General features: G+C 46.0%; 1 long non-coding RNA gene across 1 annotated transcript; it reads left to right on the forward strand.

Moving 5' to 3' along the window:
- The first annotated feature begins 1,431 nt into the window (after positions 1-1,431).
- LOC139077392 (uncharacterized) lies at positions 1,432-14,880 on the forward strand. The gene is made up of 3 exons (XR_011529888.1): positions 1,432-1,571; positions 8,298-8,491; positions 14,119-14,880. It is a non-coding gene; the product is annotated as an uncharacterized lncRNA (long non-coding RNA).
- The last annotated feature ends 6,900 nt before the right edge of the window (positions 14,881-21,780 follow it).

Consider the following 21,780-nt stretch of genomic DNA (forward strand, 5'->3'; position numbering starts at 1 on the left):
GTGACCAGAGATGGCCTACGCCGCTGAGACGCAAAGCCCACGAGAGCTGCAGGAATGATGGGGATGCAGAGGCTATTCCTAGAGCCCCACTGGCTGTCCCTAGAGCAGTGACAAAAGGAGACACAGACGGAGGAGGGAGTTTCGACAGATGGTCTCTATCCAGGGAGCAGAGGAAGAGATGCTGACGTCAAGAAAAACCGGGGGCTGTGACCCTAGCGATGACTCTATTTCCTGTTCTGAGCTGTGTGGCAGGATTCTGGTGGGAGGAGCACTTATTCATTGTTGAGATTTACTGGTCCCCACTCTTCCCAACTGTTTGAGCATCTGAAGAGATGGGAGGTTCTTGCAAGTAGAAGAGGATACTTTGCAAGGACAATGGTTGGGGCTCAAATGCTGCTGTGAGTAGAGTTGTATTTCTTTGCTGTTGCAAATTTTTATAAAGGCAAATTAGTACACCGGTGGAGGTGGATCTCTGACCCTCCTGAGGGTCAAGGATTGGTAAGCAGGTCTGATGCACTGGACCATATTGTAGTGAGGACAGCAGAGTCCAAGAGAGGGCAGTCATCATTAGGAAAGCACTCAGGACCACTGTGAACAGTTGTGCAAGTTTTGCACTGAACACCTCTAGCGGGCACCACTTAGTCTCTTTTGGGATTTGTGCAGTGTATAACATGCAAATTGTGTGTGATGGCCCTGGGAGTCTAGAATCTTATACAACTCCAGATCACAAAGATCAGAGAAGAAAATTAATTCTAGGCATAGCATATTGCTAATACTGGAATTTACCCTGACCAGCCACCCTGATGTCTTCGTATATCTGGAGGAATGTGGCTTCGGGTTTATTTGAATTTACAGAGCTGTAGCACCAAGCACGAGAACAATCTAGGATACAGGCAATTTGTGGAAGGAACGCACCATTCTCTCCCTCAATTCTCCAGAGCTGGGGTGAATTAACAAAGTTTGCCCCTGAGGCCAGCAGGAGCAGATGGCTAAACAGGAAGCACTGCCCTGTAGGAACTTGGCCCTCAAGCCCTGGTACAGCTGAGCGCAGCACCAGTGTGATCGGCGTCTCCCTGGCGCGGGCGGCGGTGGCCACAGCCGTGGCCCCAGTTCTGTGGGGTGCGCCAGCTGCGAGGCGGGGCAGAGCTGGAGCCCTGGCTGTGATGGGGCAGAGCAGCGCCCCGTGAGTCCCCGGCCGTCTGTGAGCCCCGGGGAACCGACCCAGAGTCTGCGCAGGCGGCTCCGGGAGGCTCGCACGCGGGGGAGGGTCTCTGGAGGCAGATAGGGCTCTGCGGGCTCGTCACAGGGAGCCAGGACACGCTCGCTCACACCCGGGGCTGCCGAGGGCAGGCCGGCTACGCAGAGCTGTTCCTTCCCCGGAAGCAGGTCTAGGACCAGAAGCGCTTCCCCCTGCATCCCCCGCCCTGCGGAGGGAGGGCGCAGAGGAAAGGCTCCGACAGAGAGAGTGGCGGGCTTTCCGGGGTTAAGGAAGGCCCACGAGGACAAGCAAGTGGGGTCACCAGCCAGCAGGAGAGAAGCAACGAGCGGCGAGCGTCAGGGACAAGTGGGAGGTACTACTCCAGGTCTTACCACCCAGGGTGTCATGACGCGGGGTTGGGTTCATAGCTGTCTAAGAAGAGGACCTTGGCGCCTTGCAGAGTCTTTCCTGAAGCTGCTTCCTCAATGTCTAGTTGTGACCCAAATCAGGAAGAGAACAAAACCCTCCGTCAGGATATGGTGCGTGCAGAAAAGCCAGCTTTGCCGGCGCGATAGTTATCACACTAGGTGGGGTGACACTTTCCAGGGCTCTCCAGAAGGTCCGAGTAGAGGGATCTACGAGAATCCAAATGAGGGACAGCCTTCTATAAAAGGAAACACAAATGTGGCCTCTCCTGTCCAGAATGATAAGGCTGAGAGGGAAAATCATAAAGTTTTATCAGATTCATCCAAAGAAAAGAGAGGGCAGTACTGTTTTAGTGCAGCAAGTAGAAAACCTGTGGAATGGTCATAAGAGGAGGTGCCCTGAAAGGCAAGAAGGGCTGGGCTTCTGTCCCACAGGCCAACGTTCCCGTCACTAAGGACAGGCACGCCTTCTCAGGAACTTCCACGGTGACACTGTTGTCAACAGGCATTCTTTGGATGGTTTGCTGAAAGAAGCAAGCATCTCACCCACGTAGCACTTTGTTTTGTTTTAGCATGATTCGGGGAGCAAAGGACATTGGGAGGAATGCTGGGGACAAAATAAGCTGGGCTGTTTGCTGTGGACTCCATACTAATCAAACTCGGAAAATCTAAAAACATCGACCGCAGGAGGTCAGTGCTTCCTAGGAGCCCCCCGGGGACAGAGTCTCAACCAAGAAAGGAAAGCCAGGAAGATCAACCAGGCTGGTTACATTTAGGGGCTCGTAAAAATTCCTGGTGCCATTAGTAATGGAGAAAAAGCCTTCAGTGTAGTTGAAAAAGTATTAGACTACCAGCATTATCCATTTACTGCCTAGATGATTTAATTGGCAATTGATCAGGCTCTGCTCTGTTACGTCATTTTTTTTTGTTGTCTCAAATTATTGGCTCCCAGCCTGTGAGACAAAAATCACTGGCAGGCTTCTGAGCCCTCTGCACGGCGCACATCATATGTGGGCTTAGTAAAAATTTCTCATGTGTCATATGTACCACGATTTTTCATATTGGTATTAATGGGATTAACAAAATACAAATCTAATAGAAAGCATTCCTAAAAGTTGTTGACCCTTTTTATCATGTATTTCCCCAATCAATGGGTGCTAAGTAAATACAAATACTATTATAAATTTATGTTTTTCAAACTATGGTTTAAAAACAATATTTATTGTTACTTTAAATTAGAAAAATAATGGATTTTGATGTACTGTTTCTTGACCAATTGTTATGTGCAAAGCTCTTCACATCTATCTCACAACTATTTTCACAACTATCTCATTTAATACTCATGACAGCATTGCAAGGTGGGCATTATTGTCACCCCATTTTATGGATAAATAAACTGAGGCTTGACGAGCTTCAGTAACTTCCCTGTGGTCCCCCAGGTAATGAGGGGCAGAGCTGGAGCTTGAGGCCACATCAACCTTTACTGTAACCACCGCCCAGCACTACCTCACTAGCTCTGTTGGAGAAGTCAGAAAACTGGGAAGTACAAGGAAACAGAGCTCTCAGAACCCTTCTATCCAGCCATAGGGGTGATAACATTTTAGCTTTTGTCCTTCTGGTCATTTTTCCCATTTTTTTTTCACTGAAGTGGTTTTATGTAACACATTTTGTTTTGTATTTTCATAAGTCATCTTCATATATCAAATTTTTTCCTATAATATCATGCATTGTCCATTGTAAGATTGAACTATGTTTTAGTTGACCATTTCTCTATTTTTGGACATTTAGATATTTTCTAAAGTTCATTATTAAATAATGTTGTGTGGCAGATTGCAAAATCTGCCCACGTAGTATTTGCCTCTTGTCCAGATATGGAGTCTAGGGGGCCGGCCCCATGGCTGAGTGGTTAAGTTCGTGCACTCCGCTGTGGCAGCCCAGGGCTTTGCTGGTTCAGATCCTGGGTGTGGACATGGCACCACTCAGCAGACCACTCTGAGGCGCTGTCCCACATGCCACAACTAGAACGACCCACAACTAAAATATACAACTATGTACTACGGGGATTTGGGGAGAAAAAGCAGAAAGAAAAGAAAAAAAAAGATTGGCAACAGTTGTTAGCTCAGGTGCCAATCTTTAAAAAAAAGAAGATAGGGAGTCTATTTCTCCAACCCTCAGGGCCGTGTGACTTGCTGTGGCCAATGCAATGTTAGCGAGTGTACACAAGCAGAGACTTGAGTGTGCTTGCACACTGGGGATGGCTCTCTAGTTGTTCTTAGGAACCCTACAATTGCCACCATGTAAAGAAGCCCAGGCTAGCCTGGTGGATGATGAGATATCACCCCTGCTGACAGCTTGCCAACTGCCAGACCTGTGAGTGAGGTTACCCTGGATCATCCAGTGGCCAGCCAACTCGCCAGCTGACCACAGACACGTGACAGAGCCCAGCAGGAATTGGACAAGCCAAGCCAGATGAGAAGAACCACCCAGCTAACCCACAGAATCTTCAGCTAATTAAATGTCTGCTGTAAGATTTGGGGTAGTTTGTTACACAGCAAAGGCTAACTAATATATGTTGCAAGGAAGGCTCTTGCATATACAAGTTTAAGAGTAGAAGTTACAGTGAAGAGTGAGAGATGGAGTGAGGCTTAGGAATGGGATTAGGTTTAGAGGTGAGGTAAGCAGAAGGTGGGCTGGGGAGGGATAGAGGCAAAAATGGGATGAGCATTTATGATGGAGATGGGAGGCTGAAGAATAAGGATATCTGTGTGCATTTACTTGGTAATTTTCAAAATCTGGACGTTCATTGGTTTATTATGGTGCACCAAAATGTCACATACCAGTGAGTGCATATTTTAGCACAAATTCACCAACAACACATCACATTCTTTTTCCTCTTTGCGAGTATGATGAGTGCACATGATATCTGCCTATTTTGATTTTGCACACTTTGATTACTGGTGGAGTTGAATTTTTTTTCCCAGGGTTACTGTTTATTTTTTTTTTCCCTATTCATATCGTTGGTTCAGTTTACCACTGAATGTTTCTTTTTTCTCTTTTTTTTGTGAGGAAGATTGTCGCTGAGCTACCATCTGTGCCAGTCTTCCTCTGTTTTAAGTAGGATGCCACCACAGCGTGGCCTGACAAGTCGTGCTAGGTCTGCACCTGGGATCTTAACCTGCAAAGCCCAGGTCACTGAAGTGGAGTGCATGAACACAACCACTGCCTCACTGGGCCAGCCCCCATTGCACTTTTTGTAATTGCAATAGTTTTATATTTCTTTTGGATACCTGGTGGCATAAGCACTCCCTTGTCCCAATCGCTGCTTATTATTCTTTTCAAGTTTTCTCGGCAGTTCTTGGCCATTTTTTCTTCCCAATAAACTTGAGAATCACTTTATCAGATTCTAAAAAAAAAATAAATAAATGCCTGGGAATCCTGGTCTTTAATCATTATTTACTTTTTCTTGTGGTTTACCTTTTCACTTCTTTAAGTCTTATTTGTCCAGGGGGCTTGTGCACTTCCTAAGGACAAGAGTCATGTCTTATATTGTGTCTTTGACTCTCTGCAATGCCTGGCGCATAGAAAATGACCCGTATTTGTGTGTTGATATACTCCCCGGAAACGTATATCACCAGAGCTTGAAAATGTATATATTTTTAAACTACCTACCAAAAGAGGGAAATAATAGTGGAATCTATACATCTAATTTCAAAATGTATTTTCAACAAACCCAAGTGAAATATTTTTAAAAATTGAAATGTTCCTCAACATTTAAATGATTCTATGCACTATAAATTAATAGATCAAATTTGAAATTAATGCCAAAAATTTATCTAAAGACCTTTTGTACTTGGCTTTTTATCATTATGTTGAATACTACTAAGTCTGAGTAAGCCATTACTTGGACTTTGCATTACTTTGCATTTTGTGTGTGTGTGTGTGTCTGTGATGAAATTTAGTAAGAGTGACTTCTCTTATAAGAATGTCTCCATATAATAGTGCTGGGAAAACTGGACAGCCACATGCAAAAGATTGAAAATTGACCATTCTTTTTCACCACACACCAAAATAAACTCAAAATGGATCAAAGACCTAAAGATTAGGCCTGAGACAATAAGTCTTTTGGAAGAGAATATAGGCAGAACACTCTTTGACATCAGTTTCAAAAGAATCTTTTCGGACACTATAACTCCTCAGTTGAGGGAAACAATAGAAAGAATAAACAAATGGGACTTCATCAGACTAAAGAGCTTCTTCAAGGCAAGGGAAAACAGGATTGAAACAAAAAAACAGCTCACAAATTGGGAAAAAATATTTACAAGCCACTTATCCGACAAAGGGTTAATCTCCATAATATACAAAGAACTCACACTGCTTAACAACAAAAAAACAAACAACCCGATCAAAAAATGGGCAGAGGACATGAACAGACATTTCTCAAAAGAAGATATGAATATGGCCAATAGACCCATGAAAAGATGTTCATCATCGCTAATCATCAGGGAAATGCAAATCCAAACTACACTAAGATATCACCTTACACCCGTTAGATTGGCAAAAACATCCAAAACCAAGAGTGACAAATGTTGGAGAGGTTGTGGAGAAAAAGGAACCCTCATACACTGTTGGTGGGAATGCAAACTGGTACAGCCACTATGGAAAACAGTATGGAGATTTCTCAAAAAGTTAAAAATAGAAATACCCTATGACCCAGCCATCCCATTACTGGGTATCTATCCTAAGAACCTGATATCAGAAATCTCAAGAGTCCGTTGCACCCCTATGTTCATCGCAGCATTATTTACAATAGCCAAGACGTGGAACCAGCCTACATGCCCAGAAACTGATGATTGGATAAAGAAGATGTGGTATATATACACAATGGAATACTACTGAGCCATAAAAAAAGACAAAATTGGCCCATTCACAACAACGTGGATGGACCTCAAGGGTATTATGTTAAGCGAAATAAGCCAGTCAGAGAAAGACAAACTCTATATGACTCCACTCATAGGTGGAAGTTAGTATATTGATAAGGAGATCAGATCGGTGGTTACCAGGGAAAAGGGGGGGTGGGGGGAGGGCACAAAGGGGGAAGTGGTGTACCCACAACATGACTAACAAAAATGTACAACTGAAATCTCACAAGGTTGTAATCTATCATAACATTAATAAAAAAAAAATGGGATATTTGGACAGAGAGACATACACACATACAGCAGAACACCATGTAAAGATTGGAGTTATGCTGCCACAAGCCAAGAAACTACCAGAAGCTAGGAGAGGAATGCAATACATCCTTTCTTATGGCCTTCACAGGGAGCATGACCCTGCCAACAACTTGATCTCAGACATCTGGTCCCCAGAACACAGAATCTGTGGTATATTGTCATGGTAGCCCTAGGAAATGAATACAACAACTTTGGAAAATAGTCATTGTGACCACAGGAATTGTACATGGATATTGCTTAAGTGGGGCATCAGAATTTGCCACTCCAAAATGTGTCTCTTTGGCTTGATTATCTTTAAGAACAAAAGGCTCAAAAAGGAACTTTGACCTTCCCCTCAACTGCCAAAAAAAATTTAAATAGAAGGCCTGTTCCAGGAAAGCTATTGCCATAGATAACTCTAGGTGTGGTAGACAGGAAGACACCCAGCAAGGCCCATTTTTTTAATCAAAGTTCTCTCTCATTGTCCACAGATGGCCTAGCAAACATTTGTTTACCAGACATTTGCTTTTCCATCTCGATGTGAATTGCTTTCCTCCCCTTTGAAGTCCCAAACCACTACCCACAACATCTTCCTTTGTCTTTAGCTGAAGACAATATGTAAGGTGGTGGCTTCAGCCATTTTGGTGAGTTACTCAGTTTTCCTGGGTTACTCCCATGTATACCTGTTATTAAATGTGTTTGATTTTCTCCTGTTAAAAAAAAAAAAAAGAATGTCTCCATATATAAATTTAAAAAATATAAAGCCTTAAGAAAGTTAAACTAAACCTATATGGCTGATTCATACTCCTGACTTTTTAACCTCGACTGTATCCATTTGCAGAGAAATCCACAATATGAGAGCTGAAAGTGCCCTCAGAGAGCCAATTCCTTCATTTAACTGACAAGGAAACTGAGACCCAGAACAGTAAGGTCAGGGCATGCAATTAGTTGATGGCAGAACTGGGACTAGCATCAACTCTGCTGACTCCTACCAAGTGATATTTCCATTACATTATGCTGTGATATTGCAAATTTCTTGACCTTTTCTCAAAACCAAGTTAATTTAATGTTACTTTTTCAGAAGCACGCCTTGTAAAATTTTTGCCCTTGTTTTGGGAGGGAGAGTGTCATGGAACCAAACAAACTAATAACAAAAGCCCTAAAACTCTAAAAAGATGAGTTTTTGCTAAAAGATAAAACGACTCTTTAAAAAGAGCAAGATCACTTTCAAAACAAAATGGCAGCCCAATAAAGCTATTGAAGATTATGTATAGTGGGCATAAAAAGTGAACAGAGGGAGAAAGAGAAAGTGTGGCACTGTGCACCAAGGGAGAAGTGACGCCCCACAAACAATACGACGCCAAGTCCATCAGGCTAACGGGGCGGGGGGACAAAGGTGTTCAAGCCGTACTGAAGGAGAGAGGAGAGAATGACACACACTCAGAGCAGCTCTCTGTCTCACAGGATGTCACCAGCCACTTCAACCGCTGAGATAGATCCTGGCTAAAGCACGGTGTGACGAGGGGCTTCCTCCCCTATGCAGAAGACAGCTTGATGACCTAGCGAGTGAGTGAACTAACCTGAGGAGAAGAACCCCTGATCAAAGGCAACGCAGCAGACAGTCATCTGACCAGAGACCACGCATCATCCTGAGCCAGGTAAGAGTGAGTTACAAAGATGAATGACAGGCAGGTGACCCACAGCTCTTGAAATTTCGTAGAGCAAGACGGGAGCTCACAGATCCAGGCATTTTGCTTCAAGTGAAAGGGAAATAGTTATTTTCACTTTTAGAAAAATAAACACCAGGAAGAGCGTGAACTAGAGCAGTGCACCCTGTTCATGAGGATGAAGTTCTGGGGCACACCAACCGCTCCCTAACGCTTGCATAATTGTTGATCAAATGAGCTTAGCTTATCTCGATTTCTTCTTTTTACAAGTTGGGTAAAAAGTCTTTGCTCAAACCGGGGAGAAAATAAATATGAAGGTTGTTCCCTGAAAGACAGGCTTCTCTGGCATGTCCAAATTATTTAGCTTGAAACATTATAATGAATGGTTTTTGAAAGAAGCAATGCCGAGTTTAAAAAAAGAAGAATGATTCTACCTCATGCCATATGAAAATCAATTCCAGGGTGGATTGTAGATTTAAATGTGAAGGGTAAAACAATAAAGCACTATAAAATGATATAGGAAAATATCTTCATGACTCTTGCCATAGACAAATATTTCTCAGACAGGACAAACAAAAAGCACTGATTTTTTTTTTTCTTTTTGTGAGGAAGATTGGACTGAGCTAACATCTATTGCCACTCTTCCTCTATTTTATGTGGGATGCTGCCACAGCATGGCTTGAGGAGTGGTGCTAAGTCCACACCTGGGATCCAAACCTACAGACCCTGGGCTGCCAAAGTGGAGCACACAAACTTAACCACTATGCCACTGGGCCAGCCCCAAAAGCACTGATCTTAAAGGAAAGACTGATAATCTGGACTGCATTACAGTTAAGAACTTCTGATCAACAAAAGACACACTATTAGGGGAGAGATTGAAAAGACAAACCACAGAGTGGGAGGAGAGATTTGCGATATGTATATTCAACAAAAGACTTGTGCCCAGAATATATAAAGAAATCCTACAAATCAATAAGAAAATGACAGATAAGTCAACTTTTAAAAAAGGTAAAAGTCTGGAACAGTTGCCTCATCCAAGAAGGTATCCAAATTGCCAAGAGGCATGTGAAAAAGTATTCAACATTACTGTTCATCAGGGAAAAGTAAATTAAAGCTCCAGTGAGATTTCACCACATACCCGCCAAAATGGATAATATTAAAAAGACAAACTATATCAACGGTTGGTAAAGATGCAAAGTAATTAGAACTCCAATACACTGCTGGTGAGAATGTAAACTCGTACAACCACGTTGGAAATTTCTCTGATGGTATCTACTAAATTTGAACACATGCAAAGCCTGTGATCCAGCAATTCTACTCTTAGGTTTGTGTTACAAATGTGCACCAAAAGACATGCACAGAAATGTTCATAATGAATCTTATTCATTATAGCTCCTAACTGAAGACAAACCAAGTGTTCATCAACAACAGAATGGATAAAGTGTTCTATATTCATTCAATGGAATACTATACAGCAATGAAAAGGAACAAACAACTGTTACCACAACATGGACGACTCTCTCAAACACAACTTTGAACAAAAGAAACCAGACATAAAAGAGCACATGCTGTGTAATTCCATTTATATAGAGTCCAATAACAGGCAAACTCACTTCTATGGCCATAGAAGTAAGATCATGGTTACTTTTTGGAGGTGGGTGGGTAGTGACTGGGAGGGGCATGTGGAGGGCTTCTTGAGTGTTGATAATATTCTGTTTTCTGATCTGGATTGGCTTACACAGGAATGTTCACTTTGTGAAAATTCATCGAGCTGTTCATTTAGGATTTGTGCACTTTTCTGTAGTAATTATACCTCAATCAAAAATTTATCTAAAATTGGTTGCACAACAACAACACGTATATATATTATATATATGCTATATGTATATAATATACATTACTGTATATATATGCACACTACTGAACCGTACACTTAAAAATGGTCAAAATTGTTAATTTTCTGTTAGGTGTATTTCACTATAATTAAATTTTTTTTAAAAAAAACGAAGGAACCAACCCTGCTGACGCCTTGTTTTTGGACTTCTGAAATATTTTCAACAAAAATATTTTGTAATAAAAATTTATCTAAATTTAAATAAGGGAGTTTCACTCCGTATATTAGAGCTCGTAGAAAAAAATACAGCCCTCCACTGGGACTCACCAAGCCCTGAGACTGGGTCAAGCAGATAGACTTGAAAACCAACTCCCAACGTGGGTGCCTGGAGGCCCCTGGAGGGGCAGCTTAGCCTGGACAAGTGCAGAGGGCCCGTGCACAGAGGGCGCCTGTCGAGACAGAGCTCTGACCGGTCATTGTTTTCCTCATCGCCATGGCGTACGGTTGAACTGATGCCAGGAGCTGACCTCAGCTGCAGTCCCCGCAGACCGTGTCCAGAATGCACTGAGGGTTTGGACCAGATCACAGCTCTGCAAGGCCGCAGTCCCAGCTCTGCCGCTGACCTCACCAGCAGCATTCTTTAGAGCACTCATCATCATTTGCAAGGAGTCTGAGGGGAAAGCACGTGGGGCTGTGCTGGTCGAACATCCCATCCATTCATCCAGCCACTTGTTCATTCATCCAACAAATCTTTGTCGAGTATCTGCATGTTCAAGGCACTCTGCTTGGTTTTCTACAATAGAAAGAAGCTCCAGGCTCCATGGAGATCACCTTATTTTTTAGAGATGTCAAAGGTTTACCTCGTATGGACAACATAGGATATGGCTATCCCCTGGAAGGAATTGGTGGGACACAAACAAAAGGTAAATTTCTGCTGCTTTCCCTCTGACGTTCTCTGCCCTCCCTAATCGCTGCCTGTGTCTGCTTCCAGAACGCCCATCCTGGGATGGGAAGTAGGCAAGAGGAGCAGAGAGCAGAGGAGGCTTAATTTCACTTGTATCAGTGGTGGGCACAGAAATCCTGTCCTCTTCTTTAGGGTAGTAGACGCCCTGGGGATTTCCTACATGTAGTCACTTCTCCAGACCAGCTCCCTTCTAGAAAAGAAGCTATGGCTTCACAGTTTGGTTGCTTGTCCAACATCTGTTTCCTGTACACACCTGTCCTCGTTTGGAGCAGAATCCTGCTTTTGCTAAGATCTCTTTCCTCATCTATGCATGTTTCAGGGGAGGCCCCAGCCTCGACTCGGGCCCTGGCCCACAGGCAGATCCTGAGAGGTCAAAGCCAGTGGCGGTGTTCCCCTCTTCCTTTGCCAGCAGCTGGTTTAAGATGGGTTTGTTAGGCTTGTTAGTCTGAGACCCAAGGGGACCTCTGCCGGGGGCTTCTGGGAGAGTTTGCTGTCTTATATGGAGATTGTGGATCTACGATGCCTGGGCGGCTGCAGCCCGTCTTTCCACCAGTCTGGGGATAAAGCCAACCCTGGGGACTGCCGAGCAGAAAGAAGCTGGCCTGTTCTGAAATTGTGAAACGACTGAATAAACCAACTCTGGAGACCCAGTCTGAGCTCCTTGTGCTGGAGAGAATACTTCTGCTTATTACTTAAGCCTATTTGAGGCAGGGTTTTTCCAGTAGTTACAGAATCCTGACTGATGCGGAAACTCCATGAGCAAGGTTAGAAATCCCCTTGTAGTAGCTGAGTGAAGTGGAGCCGAGACACAAGGGCAATTGAGTTTCCACAAAACCTGCTTCAGGCCCCTGACCCTCTGGTTTTCTGTTTGCATTCAGGGTCAACAGGAGAATGGCAGGCACATTGGAATCAACACATCTGTTTAGAAGGGGCCACACAACACATGTGCTAATGGACCTGGATTTGACTGAATTACTTCCTGTTCATGAATCTTCTTCTGCTGGAGAAGCAACTTTGTCAATTTGCTATCCCTCCTTTAAGGCCTCTTTGAAAGCACAGTGAAATGAATCTCACGGCTGGGGCATCCTGGGGAAGCTGTTAGCCACGTTCCCAACTGCAGCCAGAGGTTCCCCTCAGCCCTCTCCTCTATCAGTCTCAACCAGCATGGCTGGGACAGGGTCCTGAAATCTGCGTTTTTAATGAGCTCCGCAGGTGGTCCTGAAGTAGATGCTCCAGGGGCTTTCTTGGGGAGCGTTGATCTAACACACCCCAGACCGAGGCTGGCTGTTTCTCCAGAAGTAGCCTGGGGTGAGGGAAAGCTGGGGCATTGAAACCACGGCTCTGTCATTCTTAGCCGCCTGACCCAGCCTCACGGCATCGCAGTTTCTTCGTATGTAAAACAGGACTAACAGTACCAGCTCCCCGGGGGTGAGGATGAAATACTGAATGAAAACTGCACATTCCTGCTCGGTTCGCTAATCGATGTATTGCTTCCACAGGCTCTTCAGGAACAGGGCCGGTCCGATGCCCACAGGATGTACCAGCGTCTGGTCTCCCCGGTGGGCCCAGGCTTTCTGTCATAAATCCATCCAGCTGAGCTTTCCATCACGTGCCAGAGCAGAAGCAGCTTCCTGCACACCTTCTGTTTAGGGCACACCTGTTCCCCTGGGGCCAGCCTCTTACTAAAGCCGCCCTAGGTTTCTGAATATTGCTCCCCAGAAGCAGTTCACAACAATTAAAGTGAGGAAAAGGGACTCTCCTACTTAGGGACTAGTGCACCAGCCTCTTCCCTCCTTCATAGGAAAGATGGGGAGGGGAACGAAGGAGGAGAGGAAGGGAATTGGCAAAAATCAGCCTCCAGCTGACTCCCAGGCAATTATGCCTCCAGCACACACTTACTGAACACTTGCTGTGCATCAGACACTGGGCAATGAGTCCACATTTGCCTCTGGCCCCGGTCACCCTCTTCCACCCTTCTGCTTGTAAAAATGCACTGAGAACCAGAGTCTGGAGGAGAACGAGGTAACACTTGGAAGTTTCAGTTGGCCTCGATTTCCGCTTTTTACCTCCCTTCCTGAGATTCCCTCTTCTCCAGCCTTCAGGCACCAGGCAGTGCCCTCATGCTGTCTCCTGGTTTGGGGTCTTGCTCTGTGCTCTTCCTGGGGGACCTGGCTGCTCAGGAATGCTCAGAGTTAGTGTTATAAACCAACACTTCTCCGCCACAGCCCCCTGGTGTGCCTCAAGTGATGTGCTGCGAAGAGCAGTGAAGACGGAACTCATGTGAAGCTCGCAAATGCCTTAGTCTTTAAAGGATTCGTTAGAGCCAGTTCAAGGTCATCCCTAACTTCACACCCCTGTCAATTGTCTGTGCTCCATCCTGGTCTCATGAGCGGACTTAGAGACAGTGCCGAGGGTTTGCACAAACCGCTGTCTACTCATCTGTCGTGGTGGTCAGGGCGGATGGGGCAAAGGAGGACCCCGTGGGCAGCCCCAATCGATGCTGCTTGACTTTCACTTTTCTCTAGTCTTCAAGAGAGGGAAGAAAATCCCTTCTAATCCAGTGAGAATTGTCTAGGTAGAAAAGAATGATGATGCTGATCTTCAGCCTTCTCCTCCCAGGTCACCTCCATTCTTGGCCTTTCCTGACCAGGACCATCCCCTGTCCTTGATCTCTTTTGTGTCCCACTTGTCCTCTTTGATATCTTTGCAGTTTGGGTCGTGTTCACAACTTGACATTGTACATCGAGAGTCTGACTAATGCCCAAAGGAACGGAATTGCTTCAAGCCGTTGCTTAATATATTTCTTTTAATACTTTTCAGGATTCAGCTGGTCAGTGGACAAAAGAGCCCAATTAAACCACCAAGCTGCAGCAAACGCGCTCAGGAAGGGCCTCAGCACAGGCCTGGAGCACTGAAGAACGTCTCCTCAATGCGGGCTTTGGGAACAGCCTTCAGGCAGACAGTGAGGCCCCGCACAGCCTCTGCTCCTGGAAAAGCCCTGAAGGCCTGTGCGATGTGCCCTTGGGATGATACTGGGGTCTCCCAAGGCTCCACCCTAGGTGGGCCCCGTTGCCTCCTCCGTTCACCCTTCCCCAGCCACATCAGGTACCAGGGCAGTCCCATCCTCAGAGCAGGCTGCAGGCTGTGAGGCTCCTGGAGCTGGGTCTGTGCTATCCCGTTAGCCTGGGATGCTGCCTTCTCCACCCCTCAATGATCACAACCCATCTCTCCCCTCAAGATGCCATTCAAACGCTCCTTTTCTGCAGCCCCCGTCTCCTCCTGTTGCGATCCTAGAGCACATTGCTTGCATGTTGCTGAACAGATGCCCATCCTGATCTGGGATTCAGTAGTGGTCTCCACCACCACCCTTCCCACCAAGCTACTCTGCCACTTCCCTCAAGGGGAGAGACGGGTAGGGGAACTTCGTCTACAGACTGCCTGTCACTTGCCGGGCACCGTGCTGGTTGCTATATGAGAATACCATTTAATCCCCGTGTCCACTGCAAGGCAGTCATTGTCATACCCATTTTACAGATGAGATTTGCCAAATAAAGGCAGAGAGCCAGAATTACAGTTTAAACTCAAGTCTGACTCTTGCAACAACCATGTTAGTAATTGTCTATTAATCTTTGTTTGGCCTTGTCACCTGGCACAGGCCTTGCCCACAAACAATTCCCAGTAAATGTTGGTGAGTGGAGCGTGTGATCCCGGAGTGCTGAAGGAAAGCAAAGTGGGCATCTGGACTGAGTTAGGCTTTGACGTAACTTTCTAAAGAGGCTATTTGCACTTTCAAAGGGGGAGGGTTAAAAGAAACAACCGAAGGAATCTCTACGTGGTAGAAGGTAGCAATGTTCTGTGATGCTTCTCCCCACCTCCTTCCCTGAGCCGGCTGGTCAGAATGGGACGGAATGAGTAGTTTTCCTTTGCCCTGCAGAAGCCAAATGCTCTGCCTCACCCATGTGGGACCCCGTATGGGGTTCCCTACGACCCCTCGCTTCTTCTGTGTTCTCAGCAGAGTATGTTTGATGCTCTCATTTGGGCAGAATGCAAGATGAGCATCTCTGCCGCCCACGTCTCTTCCTCCCCGTGGGGCCACAGGAGCCAGGTTGTTGCCTGGGCTCCTTCAGTCCTGGCCTCAGCACCGACACGCCCCGCAACCTCTTCAGGAGTGCATCTCCTTCCGGGGAGCAAGGTGGTTACCCAAGGTCCCCGCCCATCATTAGCTGCTGCGACTTCAGGGCTGGACGCCTGCCAGCCGTCTCTTCCCGCCTTCTCCACTCTGCTTCTATCTGTCATCTGATGGCTGGAAGCCACGAGCCCTCTCCAAGGCAGTCTACTTAGGATTGCCTCCTCCGCCAAAGTCAGAAACCAGCTGCACAGGGTTTGCTCAACCCCATGGGGTGTGGTGCAGAGGGAGGCAATGCCACCGCCAGGCCCCCGAGGATGTCAGCGCCTACCTTTAAGCATCCTCCAACCAATCCCCCCCGAGTCCTTACCTAAAGGAAGTTTCCTCAGAGCCGCTCAGCAGAGCGAAGGGCCCAGCCTTTCACCCACTCGCTCACTCCTTCATCAGTGTGGCGTTTGTTCATGCACTGCCAATTCCACAAGCATCTATTCTCTTCTCTTCCACAAACATTTACATCTGGCTCTTCATTCCAGAATTTCTGCTGAGTCACAACTGTGAGCTGGCAGTGAGGTGTCTGTTCAGTTCTCTAAATCTGCTTCCCTGGGTTTGGCTTCACCTTGGCCGTTTGACCTTGACCTGATTGATTTCAGAGAAGCTGGTGGAATTGGGCGGGAGGCAGCGGGGTGCACGGAGGAAGGTGGCTTAGCTTCAGAGGGGCCACTCGGGGCCTGCGGCTGGAGCAGTTCACTCTGAATGGGAGCCTTTGTCCTCTGCTGGCACTACCCTGGTGGGGCTGAGAATGTGTGCCTGGCCCTGTGGCCTCACGAGGGCCGGAGGCATGACAGGTCGCTGCGACTTCTGGCATGAAGAAGGAGTTGCAGGCTCGTGGCCCTCGGGCATGGCTCCCGGCCCTGCCACTCACTCACTCAGAATTCCCCTCGGATTTGGAGATCTGTGAGCAAAGTGACAAAACATCATTATTTTCTCTCAGTGTAAACATTCTTTTTCTTGGGTTTGTTTTTTGGGAGCAAAACAAAATTAAAAGGAAAAAGAGCCAAAAGTAGCAACACCCAGGGCTAAACTGTAGGCCTGAGGAAAACAAACACGGTTAGAAATATGTTCGCTGTCTCTGTGATGGCTGTGTGATTTTGAGCAAGTTATTTAACTTCTCTGGGCCTTGTGCTGCTTATAAGATCCAACATTGCTGTTGTAAGGAATAGCTCTTTGTGGATGCGTGTGTGCCTTCATTTATATGGTTTTCTGAGCCTTCTTACAAAAACAGTATAAAAAGCCCTAAAGGCACTAAATAATGTTGTATACCATGCTGTGGGTGGTAGAGTGGTATTGCATTCAAGGAGACAAGCTTGCTGTTATTTTCTGTTTTTCCGGAAAGTTAATGGGAAACACAGAGTTCTATTGTTAAGCAAACCTTCTCCTTTTCCAGTGGGGCGAATTCTCCCGGCGCACGCCCAGCCGAACGGCGTCAGGTCCCTGGCTTTGCCCGTTGAGATACCAGAACCTTTGGAAAAGCTCCCGGAGCTGTTTTGCTCTCAGCAGAGACAGAAAACTCCAGCAGAGAGAGCAGACTCCAGCATGAGGGGAGATGAGGTAGCTGGGTTTTGTTACTCAGCAATCAACAAAAATGAGGCAAATGAGAGAGCCTTCCAAAAAAATACTCCTACTTTCCAGGGAGAAACATCATTTGAGATGTTACACTGTTTGCCATTTGACTGTCTGAATTCATACCCCACGCACGTGGAAGAGTCAGGCAGGTGTACGTAAGGGGAAGACCAACCCAGGAAGCGGGAACGTTAGACTGTGCAAGTCGCGGACCCTGCACCAAGTAGAGTTTACTGCTGGGTGCCAGCCGGGCGACCGCGGCACAAGAAGGACGCATCCGGCCAAGAAGCACAATGTGCCTCACAGGTGGTATTTCACTCTTCCCGGATCAGTTCTTCTTGGTGTAGGGTGGGGACGAGCAGGGGAACACATGACCGCCCCCTGGGAGTTTTTCAAACCTCACACACCTCTCTCTTCTCCTCCCTGTCCTTCACAGAGATGTCCGTGCCCTCCTGTTGAGCAGCATTGTGCTTTTCGGGGACATTCTCCCAAAGACAGCCTGAGGTACTTCCACGCCATTAGTGGATCAGGGGATAGCAAAATGAAATTCTGCTGCTTCCCACCAACTAAAACTCCTCCCCAGGGCAGAACCCCAGCCCAGGTGATGGGGTCAGCACTGACTTCCGGGGCTCGTCGGTCTTTATGAATTTGACCCTTTGCATTTAATTAAAAGAAATCATCAGGGCCAGCCCGTGGCCGAGTGGTTGGGTTTACGTGCTGTGCTTCGGCGGCCCAGGGTTTCGCCGGTTCAGGTCCTGGGCGCAGACATGGCACCAATCGTCGGGCCAAGCTGGGGTGGCATCTCACGTGCCACAACTAGAGGGACCCACAGCTAAAAATACACAGCTATGTGCCGGGGGAGCTTTAGGGAGAAAAAGGAAAAATAAAATCTTAAAAAAAGAGAGAGAGAGAGAAATCGTTTATGCTTATAGGCAATGTGAAGTTATTGGTAGCCGTGGGGGACTGTAAGGTCACGGATAATTGATACCCGCCGATAACCCCCAAACCTCATTTGGATCAGTAATTTCAAGTCCCCTCCAAACAAGCTGTCTTGGAGCTGCTAATACTGTGGGTCCGTCGGCTCGTGCACTCCTGCTTCAGTCCACCTCCCAGCGGCCGCGCTGAGGACTGAAAAGTCCCCTGGCAGACGGCCGGCCAAGGAAGGAGTGGCAATGTCCCCCAGCGCAGAATAGCTGGGTTGCTGTCTTCATGTGCCCCACTTCAAGTACAACAAATACCAGAAAAACCAAATCCAAAAACCTACAAATCAGTGCACGATGAGCACTGCAAACCTACATGTATTACAAACAGATTCTGCTTCATATACAGGCCCATTATGAGATTCTTTAGGCCAATGGTTATTAATTTCTACAGGCTCTCAGACTCTTTTGAGAAATTAAAGAAAGCTGTGGACCCTCTTCCCAGAAAATGGTGTTCACACATATATAAATAAAATTTCACTTACAATGTTGGAGGTTTCACAGGACTGCTCAGCAGCTTGTAGATACAATTCAATATATTAGGCCTAATGTGAAGAACAAATAAAAGTAATCCCTTTCTTCTATTAGCTTACAACCTATAAGAAAGAATAGTATCCTATAGAAGACTGACTGTGTTAAAGGTTGTAATAAAAAGCATACGGTGCACCAATAAAATGTATACATAAGTTAATTACATGTATTTTATCAGGTAGCGTGAACAGGTATTAACCAAATCTGTTTGGCTTAAAGACTACACTCTAATATCCTTGTAAAAACTACTTCTCTCTCTCTCTCTCCCTCTCTCTCTCTCTCTCTCTCTATATATATATATACATATCTGTTATTAATATCTGAAGTCAGTTGGGAACCTCTGCATAGCTACTCAAGAGGGCAGAGTGAAGATCAATTATTTCTGACAAGCACAGGGTTGTCGAAAATGACATCACAGAGGACATTAGAATGGAATCCTGAGTGTGATTTGAAAAGAATTTCAGGAGGCGGAAAGACATAACATTAATGTGTTAGGAGCCACAACCAATGGCAGGTGAACCAGCAGGAAACATTCTGCCTCTCTGGGATTGAAAGGCATTGGCACTTATCAAAATTTAGACGCACATCCAATGCACAGGTGATAGGTCTATTTGAAAGCCATTTTCTCCTGCCTTTCCTCATAATTTCATCTAAAGAAATGTGTTCCCTCCACAAAAGGGGTCCTTGCAAACTCCACCTGAAATGTTTTCGTGGCTCCCCAGGCCATGGGTACCGATGGCCTCTCCCTAGAGGAGGAGGTTGAAATGAAGTGCCAGGTCGACGTAAGTGCACCTGTGCATGTGTCAAATGCTGCCCCGCCGGGGAGAGAAGTGACCACAGCTTTAGAGGACACGGTGCCCAGGTCAGGAGGGCCGAAGCTGGAGGATTTCACTTTGCAGAAGTTGATACTAGACAAATGCAGCCTTTACGGTGCTTTGCACAGAATAGCTTGTGAAAATTATTTCTTGAATAAATTAAAATCACACTTGTGAAGAATTGCAAAAGTTAAAACTCCTTACCCACCCCTTAACAACGAGACCTGGACTTACTTGCTCATCTGTCTCTTTTTTATCAAAATTTTATTATGAATATTTATACCAACTGTTTAAAAAATTAGATCTGTTTTAAATTAGAAAACAGATCTTTTTGTTTTTGTTTTAAATAGAATCTAAGATCAGACTCCCATAAAATGGGGGAGCTGCTCTGTTAAGGCAGAGTGGCAGGGCTGGGTGGGAGGAGAAGCAGGGCTCACCACTCAATCCTCCTCCAACATGTGGGCCTTGGACCAGCAGCATCAGCATCGCCTAGGAGCTCGTGCGAACTTCAGCATCTCAGACCTCACCCCAGAGCTGCTGAGTCAGAGCCTGCCCAGGTGATTCAAATGCACAGAAAAGTTTGGGAAGCTCTGCTCTAAGGAACCTGCAGCCTTGTGTTGTGCAGGGTTTATCATTGAAAAAGATGAACCAGAGGTTGAGGTTATTTTCATTTTGAGGTGGAAATAAATTACAGGCAACATTATTTTCTCTGGCAGTTTATGAACAGGGAGAGACCCCACGATCGATCATCCTCTGCCAAAGATGAGGGCAGGTCAAGTCACTCAGAATACTGCTCAGGCCTGCTCACCTTTCCAGGAGCCACAGCACTTCGCCTCTGTCACTTAAGCTCTGCTGCTTCTGTCTTTGGGGTCCCATCGACCCCACTGAAATCACTGAGCCCATTTCAGAAGTAGCAATCTACCACTTTCCCCCTGCCTACAGTGGGCAACCAATACAGTGCCTATAAAGATGTTGGCATCTCTGTCACCAACATATTCCTCTGGGCCACCTTGGGGGCATGGTCAGAAGGTAGGTGAGCAGCTTAATAAATCCGTATCTCCCTGTCTGTGTGCTTCTTTTAAACATATCTAAGCATTTCTGGCATCTTCACTTAATTTCATGCAAGCTACCTACATTTCAGTCAACCAAACAAGAAAATAGAATCATCCCCAGCTATTCAAAAATCAAAAATCTCAAATAAGTGTACCCATATTGATAAATTTTACCCCAAAATCATGGCAAAGGGACGGTGGTCCGGAGGTCCCTAGAAATGAGATAGTTCTAGGCAACCCGCCAAGGTTCTGCCGGATTCATAGAACCAAAAACAAACCAGAAAAACCCCAACAACAAAGAGCCAACGAAACCTCTTGGCCTGATAAGTGGGGGCCGTGAGACTGACACTGAGGGTTTGAGTTATTGTTGCAGAGTCATGGCCTCTCACCCAACCCAGGGTCACTTCAGAGACACAAAATGAGGGCATGTGGTACCTTTGAAGAAAGACTTTGCAACGACACACAAGTGCACAATATTAGTCTTCCCTTTGGCCATCTTGAAAAGGGGCCCCTGGCCATTATGAAGTTAACTATCCTGTCACTGGATCCTGGCTGTAAGCTAGTGTGAACGTCTGGGGCCTGGAAATGCCACTATGGTTTACCAGATAGAGGTGGGGCCTTAAAAAGTTTACCTGATAAAGAAGTTTCAGATCAAGTTTGTCCCACTGTGGACTCAGTGCATTCTTGAAGTCACCTGTGGTTATTGCCATCGTTCCTGAGTTCATATTTGGAACAGACATACTTGAGAATCCCCACAATGTCTCCCTGAAGACAGGGAGGAACAACCAAGTGGAAACTTATGGAGCTACCCTTCCCAACTAAAATAACCAACCCAAGGCAATGCACCACCCAAGGGGAGATCTCAGAGAAGATTACCACTTGGAAGATGCAGGAGAGGATTCCTATCATCTTCCGATGCCCCTTGGTCTGTGTGGAAGACAGATGAATGTCTTGGAGAACAGCAGTGGACCATTGTAAAGTCAGTCTAAAGGGGACTCTAACTGCAGATGCCTTTCCAGATACAGACTATGTACAGGAGCAAATTAATATAACTGCTCGAACCTGGTGTACAGCTATTGATCCAGAAAATACTTCTTCCTCTCTTACCGTAAGCAGAGAATATCAGAAACATTTTTCTTTCACCTGGCAGGGATGGCAATGCACTTTCACTGCCTTACTCGAGGCTCCAGCAGTTCAATGCCTTTGCATCATGTTTAGTCTGCAGAACATTTTGCCACTGATCCACTGCATCGATTATGTCATTCTGATAGGACAAATGAGAAGGAAGTAGCAGGTACCTAGATACCTTGATATGATATATGCATATTGGAAAGTGGGAGACGAGCTCCATAAAAACG

This window comes from Equus przewalskii, chromosome 19 (assembly GCF_037783145.1).
Source record: "Equus przewalskii isolate Varuska chromosome 19, EquPr2, whole genome shotgun sequence".
Classification (NCBI taxonomy): Eukaryota; Metazoa; Chordata; class Mammalia; order Perissodactyla; family Equidae; genus Equus; species Equus przewalskii.